The sequence below is a fragment of the Dasypus novemcinctus genome, chromosome 12 (assembly GCF_030445035.2).
Source record: "Dasypus novemcinctus isolate mDasNov1 chromosome 12, mDasNov1.1.hap2, whole genome shotgun sequence".
Lineage (NCBI taxonomy): Eukaryota > Metazoa > Chordata > Mammalia > Cingulata > Dasypodidae > Dasypus > Dasypus novemcinctus.
The window spans coordinates 40,509,663-40,529,478 of NC_080684.1; the positions used below are offsets into that span (position 1 = coordinate 40,509,663).

Sequence of the window (19,816 nt, forward strand, 5' to 3'; positions counted from 1 at the left end):
CTGGAGTGATATTCTTTCATTATGGGTTCGAAATAGAAGGAAGTCTCCTGAAGTACTTTAAATTTTGCATTCATTCACCAAACATTTTTTGAGACATTCACATGAAAAAGGATAATTAATTTAGAGTCAGTCAGACCTAGACTTCAGGCTCCGTGCTGTGCTGCACTTTTGTAAGGTTGAGTAATTATTTAACAATTAGATTCTTTGGGTTATCCATAAAATGGGGAGGGTTGTACCTTCCTTGAAGTGCTATTGTGAGGGATAAAAGATATTAAAAACGCCTATAAAGCTCACCAGGCTCTAGACACTGTGCTACCACTTTCCTATATTAAATCCTTTAATTCTCTCATTTCAACCTGAAGTGGTATGACTGACATTACCTACATTTACAGAAGAGGGATTTAGGCACAAAGAGTTAAATAACTTGCTCAGGTGGCACAGCTATTAAGTGGTGGAGCTCAGGCACGCACCTAGGCTGTTGGGTTGACTTTAATGGCTGTCACACAGGCTCACGGGAGGCTGAATGAAGGCATGGATATTTTCTGTCATATTCTCCATTGCCCAGCACATTGCATGACACATGGTAGTTTTGAACAATTGATTATTGAAAGAACTAAGGAAAGAAGGAAGGAGGGTGAGAGGAAGGAAGGAGGTAGGTGAAGGAAGTAAGGAAAGAGCCAGATTCTCTCCTGCCTACAGCTCTTAAATCTCTGGAATTCCTTCAGGAACTCTATTGTGGAGACAGGATAGGTGAGGTTCTTTAGAGAATTCCTTTGCTTCCTCTTGCACCTAGTTCATAAGGCTCTATTTTGCAAATTAGAGGAGTATTCTCTCTGTGGACCAACAATTTAGCAAAAAGTGCCTAGACTCCATGGATAACAAAAAGAAACTTTAAGGTGCATGGGAGAAAAAGATCATTATTAAGGGGTTCAGCCTTTACGTTTCTGATAAGACACTATTATAATTTATGTAATTTGGAGATAATGCTAGCATTGTTGTTCTGAATGCCTAATAAGATAACAAATGTAAGGTATCTTATACTATACTTGACAAATAGAATGACATGCTACAAATGCTGATTACATTCCTTTCCTTCACCAACTCCCCTAAACCACCCCCCAAAAAGAACTCCTTGTTCCCTTGTCTTGAAGTAATCTGTAATCATCTGCATTGCCATATAATCTTAACTTCTCTTAGGCAATTATTCTATTTTACGTTGAATTATACTTATTTGTGTAGGTATCCTATCTCTTTTTCTAGGCTATGTGGTCGTTGAGAGCAGAGACCATATCATATTCTTCTGGGATCCCCTGTGGGATCCAGGTCTTTGGGGGCAGGACTGGGAAGAAGGTTAAGAGCAAGGACTTTGGAGTTCAGTGTGTTTGGGATTTGTCCTTGGCCCTGCCAATGACTAGATAGGGCGAGTTGTAAATCTTTTTGAATTTTGGTTTCTTCATGTGTAAGAAGAGGATAATTTTTTATGTTGTTTGTAAAGACCGAATGAGAACTTCACCAAGCGTAGAATGTACTCAGTCAATACCTGGGAGCTATTGTTTGGTATTAAATATTTGGTCTTATGGCTTTTAGGCCATTATAAGAATTACTGGCTTATTTTTCTTAACAGAGTTTTGGGAATTTTTTGAAATGCCAGGTTTCCTCTTAGATGGTATAGCACTGTTGAATTGTGTAATAAACCATTAAATTGACTCCCTTTTTCTGTGAGGTCATCCTGGTTTTTACAGGCTTTCTCAAAACTATTGGGATCAAAGTGATTAGGAAATGTGTTGAGAAATAACTGCACAGTAAGTCCAAGTGAGCAATAGAATTTGTTTTTTAACTGTAGAGAAAGCTTCATTTTCCCAGTTGCTTCCTTCAATGGGGAATATGGGACATAGTCTTCCTACTTGGGAGACCTGGGAATTTATAAGCCTAATAAAAAGAGCCTATAATATGGACCATTGTCCAGAGGAATTAATAACATTGCCACACATATTTGGCAATTAGTAAACAAGAGGCTATGTATTTTTAAGACATCCCTATAATTATCAGGAACACTGGAAATAAAAATTAACCACAAATTAAACAAATCGAACATGACTATAATAACAGTAAAGATAGAGTTGCACTAATTAGTCTGTAGGAGCTCCAGAAATGTTTTCAACATATTCATAAGTCAGTGTTAATAAGTGAAAATAATTTTCCTGACCTAACCCAAACTCTCTCACAAGTATTTCTGTTAATATTCATTGAAATCCTAAAGGAGTTCATGAAAATCTTACAGGGCCTTTGAGGGACAGCTACAAGATGCTAGCGTAAAGATCTTTTTGCTGAAGTTCTGTGCAATTGGAATTATCCCACAAAAAATGTATGTTCAATTATTTAAACCAGTGATTAATTTTTGGTAATATTTGTCATTAAAACTAACTGTTGGGAAGTGGACTTGGCCCAGTGGTTAGGGTGTCCGTCTACCACATGGGAGGTCTACGGTTCAAACCCCAGGCCTTCTTGACCCTTGTGGAGCTGGCCCATGTGCAGTGCTGATGCGCACAAAGAGTGCCCTGCCACGCAGGGTGTTCCCTGCGTAGGGGAGCCCCACACGCAAGGAGTGCGCCCCATAAGGAGAGCCGCCCAGCGCGAAAGAAAGTGCAGCCTGGGTGACACAGCAAGATGATGCAACAAAAAAGAAATGCAGATTCCCATGCCGCTGACAACAACAGAAGTGGACAAATAAGAACACACAGCGAATGGACACAGAGAACAGACAACTGGGGGTTGGGGGGAAGGGGAGAGAAATAAATAAAACAAAAACAAAAACTCAATTGAAAATATTTAGTATAGGTGATGAACACTAATGAAATACTTATTTAGGTAGATAAATCTCTGTTATTTTATAGAGAGTACTTTATTTCAAATATTTGCTGTGTTTCTCCTCTTAATAATACAATGGTCTGCATTCTTATCAGCCTATACCCTTTAGTCAGAATCTAATTAAAGCTAATATGTGGAAGAATGATAATGTATAAGAATATGTTGGCCTACTAAACAATTTTCTTGAATACATATTTTCTTCTGGAGCTAGATTAGATATGCATAAACACTAAAAAGCAGGGTATTTGTATGACAAGCTTCTGAGGATGAACTATGTTAATAATATTTACATTATTTTAAAGTTGATTTTCTAATATTTTAGAACCTTCTCAAATATGCCTTCAGGAGTAAAAGCAAAGGGTACATTAAGTGATACACACAATAATGTGACAATATTTGTCAGCTGGCAGCACTATTGGCATTTGGGTGGGAAAATTCTTCATTGTGGGAGAATGCCTTTTTCTTTGCAGAACATTTAATGTCCGTTGTTACTGTCCTCCATATGTCAGTAGTTTTCCCTCAGTCCAAAAATGCCCCTCCACACTTTAATATTACCCCTTAGAAGAATGGTACTACATGTTCTTAAAACCTATTGGTCAGTAGGATCAAATTGAGAGTTTTTCAGGAAGTTATCTTTGAGATCAGAGTTTCTTCAAATAAGACTTTTTTCTCAGAATAAAAATAATTTGATATTAAAATGCATTAACTTAAATGAATGAGTTCTGTATTCTTAAGTTATAAGTATTAGCACTTTCATAATGAGGTTATCATGAGTCTCCTAGACTCCAAATCTTCATTTGCATTAAACAGTCCTCAGCTGGTGTTGGCCCCTGCTGCTTCTTGAACAGTTTTTTTCCCTCCCACGCAGCTCTTTGTTCTCCTACTTCTTTGTTCATTTACAGCTCTCCTTTCATCTCCTAATCATTAACCTGTGTGTTCCCCAGTTTCTCTTTGGAGGTTTTTTTTTTTTTTTTATCTGTATCCTCTCAATTTGCAAAACTCAGGCAGTCTTGGCTTCCTTTTCCTCCCCAGTCTTTATTTCCAGCACTGACTTTCCCTCAAATACCAGGTCATTATTTCCAAATACTGCTGGACAGCTCCCTTTTACTGTTATTGACACCTCCAACACCCTGTGGTTTCTTCCGAACCTTCCACGTCTTTCTTCCTCTGTGTCTTTCTTCCTTCTCTTGTCCTCATTTATTTTATTGGCATTAGCATTATTTTGGTCTAGAAGTTTTTGAGACCCCTTACCCTTGGCTTTCACACTTAGTTGCTAAGACCTGAAGATGGTACATCCAAATACTTCTTTCACCATTTTCTTCTTTTCTGATGTTGCCAGAGTTCAGGCACTTTTGACATACAATTTAGACTTGTGTCATAGTCTCTTAGCTGGTCTTCTCACCTGTAGTCTCTCACCCTACCTGGTAGTTCTGTACATGTCATTAGATTCTCTTATTGAAGCACCCTTCCCTTACTACGTGGAAACAACACTTAACTGACTCCCATTACCTAGGTCCAAGGACTGACATGTCAGTCCCTGCATGATCTAATTCCAGCAGCTTTTCCAGGCTCATCTCCCACTGCCGCGCTCCATAGCCAAGCCAAATCGAACTGTTCCCTGTGCCTCATTCATGTTCCTACTATTTCCTGCCACTGTTCCTTTGGTCCTGCTCCTCTTTCACCCTGAATTGCTCTAATTTCCATGCTACTCCCATTTCTAGTTAGAAACTCACCTTCAAAACTGAGCCTAACACTACATTCAAATATTCCCTGAAGTCTCTGCATAGCTAGCAGAAACTTTTCTAAAATTTCAGTAATTTTACCTTTATAAATCTATCTTATTTGTTTTTAATGTTACAGTTGTTTTGTGTAAGTCTTTAGTTCCTCAATATACTGGAAATTTCTGGATATAAGAAATACTAGCATTCATATTTGTATCTCTTATAGCACTTTGGTTGATTATGGAACTGGAAGTAAGTTAGAGGGTATCTGTTTCCAGTTTTACATATTATTTCTATATTATCTTCATCATCTTGACTAAATCACCCTCTGTTGTTTATGTGTACATACAAAGCCATTTCATTTTTTAAGACAATTCCATTGTGACTAAATTCCACTAGCTTCTACCCAAGGTCCTTAGTCAGCTTTCTGGGGCTACACAAAGTAAATCCCTTCCCCCATTGATTAACAGTCAGAAAATACATGGTAACATTTTTTTCTCTATGAATTTAACATATTCAGTTTTCCTGTCTGTTATTTATGTGAATTTGGTTAAGTTCTTTTTATGGCCACTTTCTTGGAGGCAGTCACGATTAGAAAAGTCGAGAAATGCACCAACTATTTCAAGGACAATAATTCTTCAAAATGGTTGTTTATGAATATAAATGTTTGAACTGTTGTTCATCACACAAACTGGTCATCAACACCATCTCTTTCTAGGTGAAGTGAGAAGGCAGGAGATAATGGTGTCAATAGGTATCCACCTCTGAGAATATCTCACTTTCATCTCAGGGCTGAACATTTTCTCTCTCTGTAGCCCTCAATGTAATGAATGAAAAAAATGAATAAAGCACTGGCAGAAAGGAAGGAAAAAAGGAAAGTTCTCTTTAAACAATTTCCCTATGTTTACACAAAGGTGAAAAATTGTTGACACAAAGGTGGATGTCATAATTGGTATAACAGCAAACATGCTGTGTCTGTATAATAAATGAGTTTAGAGATACTGTACCAAAAAGTGGCTATTAATTAGTTATAGAGATGCCTTTGAGTAAAAATAGCTTAGTTATTGAACACTTATATATGCCAGGCATTATTTACCTCTTTTAACTAATTTAATGCTCAAAACCTTATGAAGACACATTATTATTACCCCCATTTATGGGTGAGGGGCATGGAAAGGGTAAGTGTCTTTCCTAAAATGATACATCTTATCATTGGAGGGGTCTGGGTTTGAATTCGTTCACTACTGTGTACTTCTTCAATATTGGTATTTTCAAATATTCAGTGTTGCAGTGCTCTTTTTGAGCTTCTTCAGGAAGGAAGTTTGATAATGTTAAAAAAGAAAAGATTAGCTGAGAATAATGGGTTTGGGTCTGTTAACACGTAGAGTAAGCAGTAATGATCAGCCTTCTCTACTGTTTGAAGGAAGTGTCAGGAACCAGGCGAGGCTAGAAAGCTCAGAGAAAATAATGACCTTGGACTGCCTTTGAACTAGAACCTGTTTCTTCAATTTAAAAAATGGAAATAATAAAACCTTTCTTATGGGGTTGTTATGGAGAGAAAATAAACAGTGCAGGTAACCAATAAATAGTTATTATAATCTCTTCTATTTTATTCCTGTCTGTCCTATGACATGTTTTAAGGCAGGTCCTCTTTACTCCTTGAGGAATTTCCTTCTGTGCATGAGTATTTAGGAATTATAATAGTGCTCTTCACAGCTTGGGTCTAGTAGAATGTTCAGGAAAAAGAAGTCGACATAATTATGGCAGGTCCTTCCAATATAGACAAACTTCTCTTTGCTGGCACATTTAAGAAAATGCTCAAGTATATTGACATTGCTGCTATGAAATGCTTAATTTTCCATTTAGCTACAAAGTTAAGTAAAATTAATTGGGAATACCTCTCAACAGAATTTTAAAATGGGAATTCCTTATTTTCCACTGAGATATAATAAGGCATGTAAGCACATTTAAAACCTACCACAAAGAGAAAGACAATAATTATTCTATTATCTTATTGATGTTTGTTCATATTAAGATACAAAACAATATGCCAACATAATCATTGATACGATTTATTAAGTGCCTCCTATGTGCCTGCTCTTCTACATCTCTTATCTCTAGTCCTCATTATTACCATATAAGATAGGTAATTTTCATTTCCAGATAGGGAGAACAAAGACTCAGTGATATGAGTTTGTCTAAGATCACCCTGAGAGTCAATGGCTTAGAAGTTATTTCAATGCAGGTAAAATGCTAAATGGCAACTAGATCTTGCTCCCATATTGCAAATCAATTTAATTCAGTAAATAATTAAGCATTGCTATTTGAGGTAGTCTGCATCGAGACCTGACAAAATATATGACATGTTTCTTGACCTTGGGAAACATTTCTTCTATTTATTATAATTTCAGAGAGATGATAAATTTACTAAAGGTACAAAGCCAGGGTAGGATTAAATGTCAAAATAAATGGTAAAGAGCAGTCTTTATCTAGAACAAGGTTGACGAACTATAGCCTGTGGGCCAAATCCTGCCTGCTGTTTTTGTAAATAAAGTTTTATTGGAAGATAGCTATGCCTGTTTGTTCTCATATTTTCTATGACCACTTTCACACTGCAGCTGTTGAGTTTAGTTTTTATAATTTAGCCTGCAAAGACAAAAAAAATTAATACCTGGCACTTCAAAGTAAAACATTGCTGACTCCTGCTCTAGAATTTCAGAAATAGACTTTACTAAGTGATGAGGTAATCAAAGAAAGCTTTAATGGAAAAAGTGGAATTTGTTTTGGATCTGAAAATGGGTAGTCTGGTTAAGTGAAGAGAGAAAATGGTCATTTTAAGTGCTTTAAAACTCAAAATCAAAAGCATGTTACACATGGATAAATGAAATGAAATTCTGTTGAAGTATAAATGAAGATTATATTACTGTATAGTATACATATACAGTTTTTCTAGGTACATTTTAAAACTAGTCATCTAAAACAGATTTTTAAACTTTGTGAATCATTGGGATCAATTGGTAAACTATTTAAAAATAAGATTTTGATTTCACTCAATGATCTGATATGAAATAATCTTTGTAGTCCATGTAGGAAAACACTGATTCTAATTTGTTGATTTGTTCAAATTGTTTATTTTCTTTTGAGGGCAGGGACAGTTCTTCCCATGTCATTTCTAACTTCATGAAGTACCTACAAATTGGACATATGCAAGTAATTTTTGCTAATCACTAGTTACATAATAAGTACTAGGTATTGAATACGGAACTAAGTTCCAGCACTCTGCTAAGAGCTTTTCACACATTATCTCGTTAAAAAAATACAATAGTCCAGTGAGATAGGTGTTATTATTTCTGCTTTATAGAGGAAAACTCTAAGGAATGATGGATTAAATAATTGGATTAATATTAAAAGATTTTCTTTATTCAAAATGACCAGCAAATTGACTCTTTTAAAATAAGAAACATCTGGAGCTAGGGACATAGATAAGAATGCACTTTAAGAAATTTTGAAAAATGTGTACTCTCTTCCATCATGATTTAATTATTTTCTATTAAAAGCACTATACAATATTTTTAAAAGTTGAGTCAGCTTTCATTACAAATGCTTCTGCAAATTTTTTTTGAAAATACTGATTTTTTTTGAACCGGTACTTTATGCATTCTTTCTTTCATTTTTTGTCTGTCACTTTTTATCCACAATTTTTTCTCTTTCCCTTGCTTCATAATGTTTGCTCACTTGCAATATCCTTTTCTTCTCCTTTTTCTGTAGTATCCCTTCCAACTATTCCTACTAGTCTCAGTTCTTGTTACATGGTGTCTTTGATGTAGCAAAAAAGTCCTTGAGTATATTTTTTTCAAAAGTGAGGACCTCTTTCAGAGGAAAAGAAAGGACCAATGGAACTTAAAACCTTCTTTTTCTGAACTTAAAAGGGGTCAGATACTGCTGAACTGTTTGCATTTCACTAATGGACATGACAAAATAGGAAGTAGATAGGAAAAAAGGGAGTGATTCCCAGGATGCTGCAGGGAGTCTAAGAAAGTATATGTCCATCCCCCATGGACCACATTAGCATCTCTGTGGAGAATAATCTGGCCACTTGGGCCATGGGCAGAATATTAATTATAGACAGTAATGGCCTGGTACAGGAGACATCAGCTCTAAAACTCATGTAAAAATTATTTCCCTATTATGGATTTTCTAAGTAATATACACTGCTAATTTAAGAGAAAAATGCTTTAATGCGGAGACAATGGAAATTTTATTGCTTTTACTTTATTTTTCATCAATAATATAGATGTTACTCTATCCCAGTGAGATACCTGAGATTGTTATCTACATTTTGTTTTCAAATGTTCTAAAAAATGGACAGAGACACTTACATAATGTAACCAGTTTAAAAAATATTTCATTTTAAATGCTTAGGAACCTAATTATGACTGTTCAGTTGGGATAATATGCAAAATTATTATGCATATTTGGTTTATAATTTTCAGTTGCATGAATTTTCCAACCAACATACCACACAATCTTTCTTAAAGGAAAAATTAAAAGACCAAGAAAGATGTTGGTTATATGTTATTTTGCACTGTTCCCCATATATAATCCTCTTTCAAAAAGGTTGTCTCTGTGAACTGTTGTGACTGATGTTAGTAACAAAAAATCATTATTGATTTAGAAGAGTATTTAAGTAATTGGAATCTGAACACTGTGTGACTTTTCTGAGTACTTGATTAATTAATTTAAAAGGTACATTCAGCTCTAATTATACCTTAATAAGAAAGTCTATTCACATCTAAAAAAAAATCTTAGTAATAATTTGTTCATTAAAATACCAGAACTTTGGTGGCGGACTTTGCCCAGTGGTTAGGGCGTCCGTCTACCACATGGGAGGTCCGCGGTTCAAACCCCTTGCCTCCTTGACCCATGTGGAGCTGGCCCACAGGCAGTGCTGATGCGCGCAAGAAGTGCTGTGCCACGCAGGGGTGTCCCCCGCATAGGGGAGCCCCCCACACAAGGAGTGCACCTTGTAAGGTGAGCTGCCCAGCGTGAAAGAAAGTGCAGCCTGCCCAGGAATGGTGCCACACACACAGAGAGCTGACACAACAAGATGACGCAACAAAGAGAAACACAGATACCCGTGCCACTGACAACAACAGAAGCGGACAAAGAAGATGCGGCAAACAGACACAGAGAACAGACAACTGGGGTGGTGGGGGGAAGGGGAGAGAAATAAATAAATAAAATAAATCTTAAAAAAAAAACAAACCAGAACTTCATTATAATTTGAAGTTCAGTTTTAGAACCCATCTTTAACCTATTTAAAATGGATGTAGGCAGTCCCTCATTATATGCAATTTAACTCTGAACTATTGTCCTATGATAGAAACCTTGAAGAGGGTACTATAATGAAATTCCAACATACATGTTTAAATGTGTTTCTTAAAATGTAAAACATAACTCCAAAATACATGGTTGAGATATTACATATATCAAAATGTGAAGCAGTTGTGGTGAACAAGATGAAATTCTGTTCCCTGAGTGTCTTGTTTATCAGGGTTTTATGGTATTTAACACTTTTAGAAAAGTGAGTGGGACTTTATAGTTTGGAGTTAAGATAGAGTCTGATTGTGTATTGCAATTAAAATATCTGCTTCTCTATTCCAAAAGGATATCCAATCAAGGAAGTTTTGGAAGAATATGAGATAAGCAGAAACTACCCACTAAATAGTATTTTTTAAGAGACAGTTGATGGGGGAAACAGGATATGCTCTATTCTTGAGTACCTTTTAGGGACAGACTGCACATAGACAACCTGTTTTTCTAGACAGTCTGTAGTATTCAAGCTGTAGTTTACTAAAGCCAAAAGCTGAAGATCAGAATTCAAATAGGAAGTATGCAAATCAGGTATTCCTCTATGCATAAGGTATCTTTCACAAAAGAACCAAAGTAAATATTCAAATTCAAACATGCTAGGATTGTGACCAGCAATCCTGTTAAGATCCTCACTGAATTAAACAAATATAAACGGACAAACTCCCTTTACTTCTGATGCAGCCTGTGTCCCCAGATAGTCGACCATTGGGATGAGTTTACATAGGTAAGTTTGGCTCGTGGAAAGGACCATCTTTTTTTGTTGTTGTTATTATGTCATTAATTGTTTCAAAGAAAGTGGTTCTGATATTCTTTATAATATTAAATATATTATAAATTTATAATATATTAATTTATATATAATATAATATTAAATATTAAATATAATATAAATATTATTCTTTATAATATTAAAAGGTATTAGAATAATATAATTGAAGCCATGATTCTTTAACATCACTTCATTAAATAATTGAGTCAAACTTTATTTTTTAAAATATTTTTATTCTTTTGCCTATATAGCCATCTCCTCTCTACATTCCTGGGAAGTCTCTGACATTCCTAGAAATCTTAAAAACACACACAACCACATAGTCCCTCAATTTCTCAGTGTATTTTTATTTTAAATACTACAGTAGTCACTAAAACTTTCCCTTCTATCCTTTGACATTGACTTTTCTTAATCTTCTCACATAAGGGGAATTTCCTAATAGGGTTGAAAACAGATGTGTGAAGGGACATATATGCCACATTTTCAGATATTCAGATGCTGTGTTTGCTGCTGCTGCAGAACCAACACAATGTGTAGTCACGCAGTTGCACAAGTAATAATAGTACTAGTGAAGTGACCAGGCACTATCTTCATGACTCTTCCCTTTCCTGAAGATCATGGATGGTGTCTCCATTGCCCCAGAAATCTGCCCATGGCTGTTGCTGAAACAGCATCTAGTCAACATAAAGTCACTTGTGTAGTTGGCAATATTTTCTGGACTTTACCTTTTTCATAAGAGTTGTGTATATATCCGTGCAAACTCTAGAGAGCCAGAGAATCAAGAGAGATGAGCCTGTTGGAGCCTGTGTGTTGTCTCATGGTCGGTGCCTGGTTCCTGCTCTTGGATTTGATTTTGTTGGATCTTGGCACGAACACTGGCCAGGGCCTGTTGACTGTTCTCTGAAATGCCCTTCAGTTTTACTGTAAGGGTAAACTACAAATATAGTCATGGGAATTGTTAGGTGCCAGAGGGACACAGAAAAGCATAAAGGACAAGCAACAGCATGATACCTAAAGCAACTGGTTTGTTCCTTTACCACCCTGGGCCTGTAACCTTTAGGTGTAAATATATAGAATACAGATTTCATTGTACAGTATTTTACTTGACATATAGTAGAAGAATTGAAGGCACTTAGTAAAATATTTACTGACAGTGGGAAGCACCCTGATTATACTTAAATACCATTTTGTGGGAATTCTTTTTTTGCTTCTGACAAAGGCATGTTATCATGACTTTGAGAAAAACTAAACAAAACTGGAGAACAATAATAACAGAAACATTTGCCATATAATTCAGATACTCTGGTAGAATAATAAAAGTGTTTCATTTGGCACTCATCCTCTAAGTAAGCCTGTGTTTTTTCCAGAATTTATTTTAAATTTTGATAGGTATTTTAGTTTTAAGGGGAAAAATAGTTTTAGGTTATTTTTACAAGTAGAAAAAAATAAATATTCTGAATTGATTTTTAAGTTACCTCATTTGCTTTTTGTGGTACAAAAATAACCCCATTACCTTCTTAAGACTGTGCTTGACTCTTGAATTTTGTTCCTTGCTATTCCTTAGTTATTTAATTTTCTCAGTCCAACTGTTCATGAAGGTAAAAAGTAAGGAATGTTCAATAGAATTAGGGAGGAGAATTGGGTCACTTTTTTTCTTGAGGAGAGAAGTCTAGTCCATGGAGATTGTAGAAATTTCACCATTTCTAGAACAAGCCCATTATATGAAGAAAGCTAAGATACATTATATTTCTTTCCAAGGTTTCTCCAACATTATTTAAAATGTAGCTAGAACTTGTATCCTCTATTACAATTAATGGCATGTTTTCTGGAATTATTACCTAGTTGAAAAACCATGCTTTGCCTGAGAATTTACTTAAGATAAGTGGGGTTTCATAGGTTTAAATTGTTACGCTGTGGCATAAATGCATTCTTTGGATAGGTGGCTGGCTAAGTTTAATAAATAATTAAGCTACATTTTCCCAGTGTGTATTTTGAGTAATACATGATATGAGAAAAAAATCACTTCTATTTTTTAACCATTATTGTTAGGCCCATTTCTTTATAAAATATGAAATAAAAAAATTCATCTGCATATATTATTCTATTCTGCAAGTCTTCAGTAACGTGAATTTATTACCTAAATTAGCATACATTCATTATATTTATAAAAGCATAATGGCTTCTTCTTGTTAAGTATATGCATACTTTTCATCCATCATTAGTATGCTTATAAAATGCTACTTGGTCTTACCTAGGCACTAGGCTCAGATGCACAGCCTATATTCAGACAACGCCACATACATGTTAAAATTTTCCAAACTTATTTTATTATGGATGCCATTTTTGTCAGGAATTTTATGGTCTTGGAATTTTGCAGAGTACCACCTAGGAAACATTGCCTTGGGGAAAGACATTTTGTCTTTATAGACAAAATAGAATTTTGCTTATTTATAAAGCCTAGCAAGAATCTGAAGAGTACTTAAATTTGGATTTCATTTTCACAGTTGTTTAAACATGTGGCTTTGTTTCAGGTATTTTACAATGCATGTCAAAGTAGGTAGCCATTGTCCTTGTTTCATAATAAAATGACAAACATCAAGATCATGTGTGCTATTAAATTGTTATGCATTGATATAATGATATCAAAATAATATATGGAATATAATAAATGGAATTATTAAGATAGGAATTCATCGTTAAGACTTGGGGTCAGAGAATGGCTTAATACACTCAGTAAAATAATTTAAATCTTACTTCATCATTAACAATTAAATGAGCACTTACCACAGATATGGTTATTCATTTATTGTTCACAGTATCACTCTGTCTTCCCAAACCTTGGGGTTTTAATTGTTATGAGAAACATTTATTTTGCTGACATCTTGGTTCTTCCTATACCTATGCATGTTGAGACGTGCTAAAATGTGTAACTCTTTTGTTGGTAAAAGCTCTTAATTACTGAAATGTGGCTTTATTTTACTGTGGTTAACTAACTGATTCGATTTTGTCGAGTCCTGAGGTTTGCCTCATAGGCAAAGACATTTAGTGTGTATTGCAAGAATATTAAGAAAAACATTCAAACAATTCCCTGACATCCATAACTTGAATTCTTATCTTTCCTTTTGTAACCATAATATTGTAGCTCTAGTCATAGTATCACATTGCTTAATTATCAATACTACATTATGTGCTTATCTGCTAAAAAGATTTCACAGAATGCACAACCCTGTCAGCATCCCTATGCCATTTTTCCGTACCACATTCTAAAGCTTTATTCCACATACCACGTACTTAAACATTTGATTAAACCACGATGGCTAACCAACATAAATTGCTATGTTATTATAGATTTTTAAATATTAATGCTTAGTAATTTTTATTGCCAGTTTTGTTTCCATATAATCTCATTCCACTCTTTCTAGCATTACCGAGTCCTGTTAAGTTTAAAATATAATTGTACTCAATAATGGGGATTAAAGAGATGAACAGTTTTCACCTGAGCAAGTATCCTAAATTTTGATTGTTTGCTCATGTATTAAATAGCCTACTGGAATTTTCTTTATACACTTCCTGTACCCATTAAGGTAATGAAAATAAACATTATGCAAAGCAAATTCTTTTAAAGTAGAATATTTTCTTCTAATTCCAAAATGCGTGACATTTAGCAGTTTTAATTGTTCGATAGCCACACTGATGTAACAAGTCTCTTTTTGATAATTGTTTGGTAATAAGATACATATAGGTAGTAAGATCAAGAACTTCTGAAAAGACCTAGTTATGACTTTTGCTCATTGATGCCATCATCTCTTCCATGTCCACAGCTTACTTTTTTCTTGATTTTGAGGGAATCACCTCTCCAGTGAAATTTTGGTATAATAAATATCTTTGATAGAGGTGATGTTTTCCTTGGAAATTGGCTTCATTTTCCATGCAGAGTTTTATGCTCATATAATTTTATGCTTTTTTTATTCCTATATATTCCCATTTACAATACCTGATTATGAAGAAAATCTCCATGGATTCATTTTGTTCTTCAACTACCCTAAAAATTCTACAGGTTGGATGTATTGAAAGTGAGCATTTAATCTTTTAGACTGACTTCTTACTTTAACGTGAAGATTTTACCAAATATTTGCTATTCAAAGTGATCATTTAGCTTTTACTTAATCTGATTTATAAGGCAGGCCCTTTTCCTTTTCAGATTTGTAGAATTCAAACAAAGGAGAATTTAAATTCGAGATTTGCATTGAGGACTTCATTTCAATCTAGTATCAGGGATTATATTACACAATTTCTCCGTGTAAATTGGATCATACAATCAACAGTATTTAGCCCAATATTTCACCCAATGAATTAACCTCACTGAATCCTTGAAAAGTGTCCAGCTTCAATTTAAACATTTGCTGGCAATCAGAAATCACCATCTTACAAGACAGATGAGTTTTTCTTAATCAGCTCCCTTTGTTCCTGTTTCTTTTAATATTATACTGAGAGGAAAAGTATCCCTGATTTGCATTCATTGCATTATTTTCATTTTAATTAATTTATGAATTAGAAGCATTCACACCAAAAGGGTAGTCCTTGATTCCCTAGTGACAGATTCTGAGGCAATCTGTCCCTATCTGCAGCCCCAGCAAAGGTAGCTATGTGTATATCACATGGTATGTGCTGAGTAAATCATAGCCTTCCAATCAGAAGTAGTGGGCACTGGAGCTGTAAGGTATTGTTAACTCTGAGTTGGTGGTTCTGTCAGCACATTTGCAAAAGGCAGAGAGGACAGTGGAGCATATGTACAAAACAAGCAATTATCATATTGTCATAATGCCTTACATTTATTGAGTGCCTATTATGTGCTAGGCACTGTCCTAAATACTTTACATGTGTTATCTTGTTTAATCCATGCACATGAAAGAAAACAAATACTTTATTACTTCTATTCTTACAGAAAATGAACCATGGCACCCAGATAGTAAATAACTCACCATAGGTTACAAAATCTAACTCTAGATTCTACATTTTAACATTAGACCACTTAGTATCTGAACTATTCAGGACCCTAGGCAGACAGAGAAGACAGTCACCTGGCAAAATATTAGTAGTTCTGCATTTGAGTTCAATGTCGATTCTATGTTTTTTTTTTTTTTTCCCCCTCCCCTTTTCTTTAAGCTGAGTTTAGTGGATTTCAATTTCTTGCACCCATAGGTTCCTACCTGGAAAATATTTGATTGTTCTTATTCTAAGGTTTATTACATAAGTTTTTTATGTCTTTATGCATGTTTTAAAAAACAAAGCAGATCAACATACAAATTATCCACTGCTTTATATAAAAATATTTTCCTCTGAAAAAGTCTAAGGATTTATTGAATTTAAAATGATATATGTTTATGAAAGAATGTATATGAGAACAGCACACTATGGTCTGCTCTGGAATTAGTATTGAGGAGGCAGGCATCAGCTAAGTGACCTTGCTTACGGGTTTGGTACACACAGTTTGCCCTAGTGCTTCTCAGAAGTTAAATCGTTTTTCTTAGTATTTTTATCCACTTGGAAAGTTGATGAGTAAGGTCCCTTCTAATTACTTTCTATCCTTAGTTTTTGTCCATACTTCTTTTTACCCCTATGACAACAGGATAGAATAAGGAGTATGTGTCTCTACTTTAAGGACCAGAAAATAGGAAATTGGCAAGTGAAAATGATTAAGAGCCTGTGGATCAGGGGAAGAGGAGGGGGCAAGCATTTGTGAGGAAGAGAAATCTAATATACAATAAGAACAAGTCCAAAAGGGAAGCATATGGGATAAGTAATTAGGAACAAATAACCATGCAAAAATTTCACCCCCTCCAAACTGGAAGAATGTTATTTTTAAAAAGATACCTTTCACACCATTGTTTGAGCTTCTGCTTTTTTAGCTATGCAAAGTTGGCATGCTGATTATACTTTAAAGCCCAAACGTGATGTGGTTTGGCAGGCCAATCAGAATTGAGGCAGGTATGTAACTAAACAGCTTCTGCCTAGGATTCTAGGAAGTGGGGAGTGTTTAATATGGAATGGGGTACTGTTTTACTGACAACTGGAGTGATTAGTTTTTAGCAGTGTTTCCTGACATGTTGTACTCAAGACCTGGCGCACCATTGTTGACCCATGGGAGTCTAAACGTCTAATGGCTACAAATCTATTTTTCTTATAATGGGAGTTATATGCCTACATTCAAGAGCTTGGGTTCCCCAACCCCTTGTTCCTCTATTAAGAGTTGGGCTTTTTGCCTGGCTCTACTGAGCATAGAGTATCAGAAGAGCAATCTTACGGCTTCCTAATTCCTTATGAATATTAGGGCTTGGCCCTGGGCTTTATAATATCTTTCCCTGAGGACTAGAACACTGTCCTTAAACATCCCCCCTCCAGGAGATGAAGTCCTGCTACTGTATAGTGTATCATTTCTGTGGTGGCTTCTAGCTTGCCTGGATTTTGAGCTGTCACCCACCATGCTTTCTGTATCCATTGGACCAAGATCTTGATCCCTGCTATGTGCTCTTGTGAAGTATTATTAGTGATTGTCGTGTGACCTCTAATATTTAATCTGATTTGAATGCCCCATTCTCTGTGCAGCCGTCTAATGTTCTTCACCTTGTGCCAGAGTTGTCAAACTACTCATAGTTTTCCTTTCACTGTTAGATGGCAACGCCCTTGAGAGGTGAAACTGTTTCTTGATATCTACATAGAGTGTTCCCCTGTTGTTTATTCTTTCTGAAATATTGAGTCATTTTCTAGAACCATAGGCCCATACTCACTGCCTTGAGTGTAATAAAAGTAGCACATGTTCCTGACTAATAGTTTTCCTTTCATTGTTAGATTACAACATCCTTGAGAGGTGAAACCAGGTCCCTTGGAATCTACAGAGTGTTCCCCTGTTGTTTATTCTTTGAAATATTGAGCCAACTTTTAGAATCATAAGCCAGTACTCATACTGACCTGTCTGATCAAATTATTATGTGTTGCTTCCTGGTGCTTAGATTATGATACTAATTGATAGGACAGTTGACCAATAGAGATAATTCTTGAGAATATGCCAGAATATGCCAGGATTAAAAAAATAAATAATCCTCCAAATAATTCTCTTAACATTTGGTTAAAACTTATATTGTGCAAACGAGACCACTTGGGTGTATGGCATGAATATGAGTATAGTTTTGTTTCATGTTTTAGAGTATACTAACATCAGTTTTAAAAATTTCACATTTAATAAAATAGGAAGATTTTTTTCCTATTTAGAAGCTATAAAATTGTGATTTTTTACCCTAATCATAATTTTTTTGAGGGTGGGGGAAGGGATGGTACACAGAGTAGTATCTCTTCATGTTAATTCAATGATGGAAATTTGTCTTTGTTTTGAGGAAATCATGCATTTTTTGGTACATTTTACAATATTTCCTCAAGTTTAAAACTTTATCTGCTTTTTCCATTCCACCCTTCAACCACATACCTCTTTGAGTCCTCTGTTTCTTTTGTTTGAAATAAATATGTATTTAATCCCTTAGTCATCATCAATTGTGCACTCAGAATAAAAAGGTGATATAACTGTACTGTACCTCCTAAGTACTCTACTGTGTTCTCGGAAAAGATGAAGATAAATTAAGTGAACTAGAAGGCTATCTTTAATGAGGGATAAGCTAACATTAGAAATATCTATTTAATTACATGTTCAAATATTATTGTTGACCTACTTATAAGTTGCTATGCTACTTTCTAAGCCAGTAAAATTTTCTTTTCCAGTTGACAGATAGATTGTTGACCCCCCTCACTCTTGGTGATTCAAAATAGAACACAGAAATTTGTCGAAAATTTAGTCAGTACGTATATTGATATAATAACTAGGGATTATAATTTTTTTTCAGCAATCAAATAGAATAAATTACCTGATAATTCTTTTGTCTGTTTTTTCTATATGGTTATTTATCTTCTTTTATATAGGTTCTTAATTCATTCTGTGTGTGTGTGTGTATACATTATCCCTTCTTTCAGATTAAGCTTTCTTTTTCTTTTTATGTATAGCAGCATTTGATAAATAATTCTGATTTTAATAGCTGTAGCCAGTTATTTCCATCATGGCTTTTTTTTTGTATTTTTGTTGTTTCTTTATATTAATGCATCCTTCCTGACTCCAGGGTCATAAAGATATTTTCCTAAATGCCTCGCAGCCTTGTCAGACATTTCTGTGTTGATGGAATATTCTGTGTTTGGCACTGTTTAATTTGGTAGCCACTAGCCACATGTAACTGTTGCGCATTCAAAATATGGATCATGTGATCCAGGAACTGAATTTTTAATTTTATGTAATTTTAATAAAATTTACATTGAGTTTTACATTTAAATAGACACATTTGGGTACTGACTGTTGTATTGTGTTGCAGCTCATGGTACAGTTTTATTTCATCATTAGCCTTAATCGATTCAGTGTTCACTGTTCTAAATGGTGTGATGGGAAAATCCAGTGTAATGTTTTTTCCATTTGAATGACCAGTTGACCTAGAACAACATCCTTTCCCTACTGATTGATAATGCCATCTTTGAAATTAAAATAATTATGTATGTGTGTGGTTCTTTCTTTCTTTCTGGGCTCTCTATTTTGTTCCTTGGTGAATTCATTTATCCTGACTCTAGTACCTCACTGTCTTAATGACCATAGCTTTATAATATGCCTTGATATTTAGTAATGCACATCCCCTTTCTCCCCACTTTGTTCTGTTCTAGAAATGTCTTTGCTCTTCTTGGCCATTTGATCTTTCATAGAAATTTTAGAGTCAGATTTTCAAGTAAGAACAATTGGGTTTTTTTTTTTTTTTCATTTGAATCAATACATCAATTTGGAATTCTTGGAATTCAGAAAGAATTGGTATTTTTATGTTATTGAGGCTTTCAGTTCATGAGCATGCTTTATCTTTCTGTCCAGTCATAACTTCTTTTATATCTTGAAGTTTTTAAATTGTTTTATCTCTAAAGGCTTGGTAAATTTTGTTAAATTTTTAAGGAAATACTGTATGTTGAGGATATGTTGTATGTTGTCTTTTAAAAACATTTTGTGTTTTGT

At 34.8% G+C, this 19,816-nt stretch overlaps 1 protein-coding gene across 4 annotated transcripts in view; it reads left to right on the forward strand.

The window, feature by feature from the left end:
• The window catches only part of SLC16A7 (solute carrier family 16 member 7), a 209,704-nt gene that overhangs the window by 2,266 nt on the left and 187,622 nt on the right, over nt 1-19,816 (forward strand). The gene's annotated exons all lie outside the window — the stretch shown is intronic.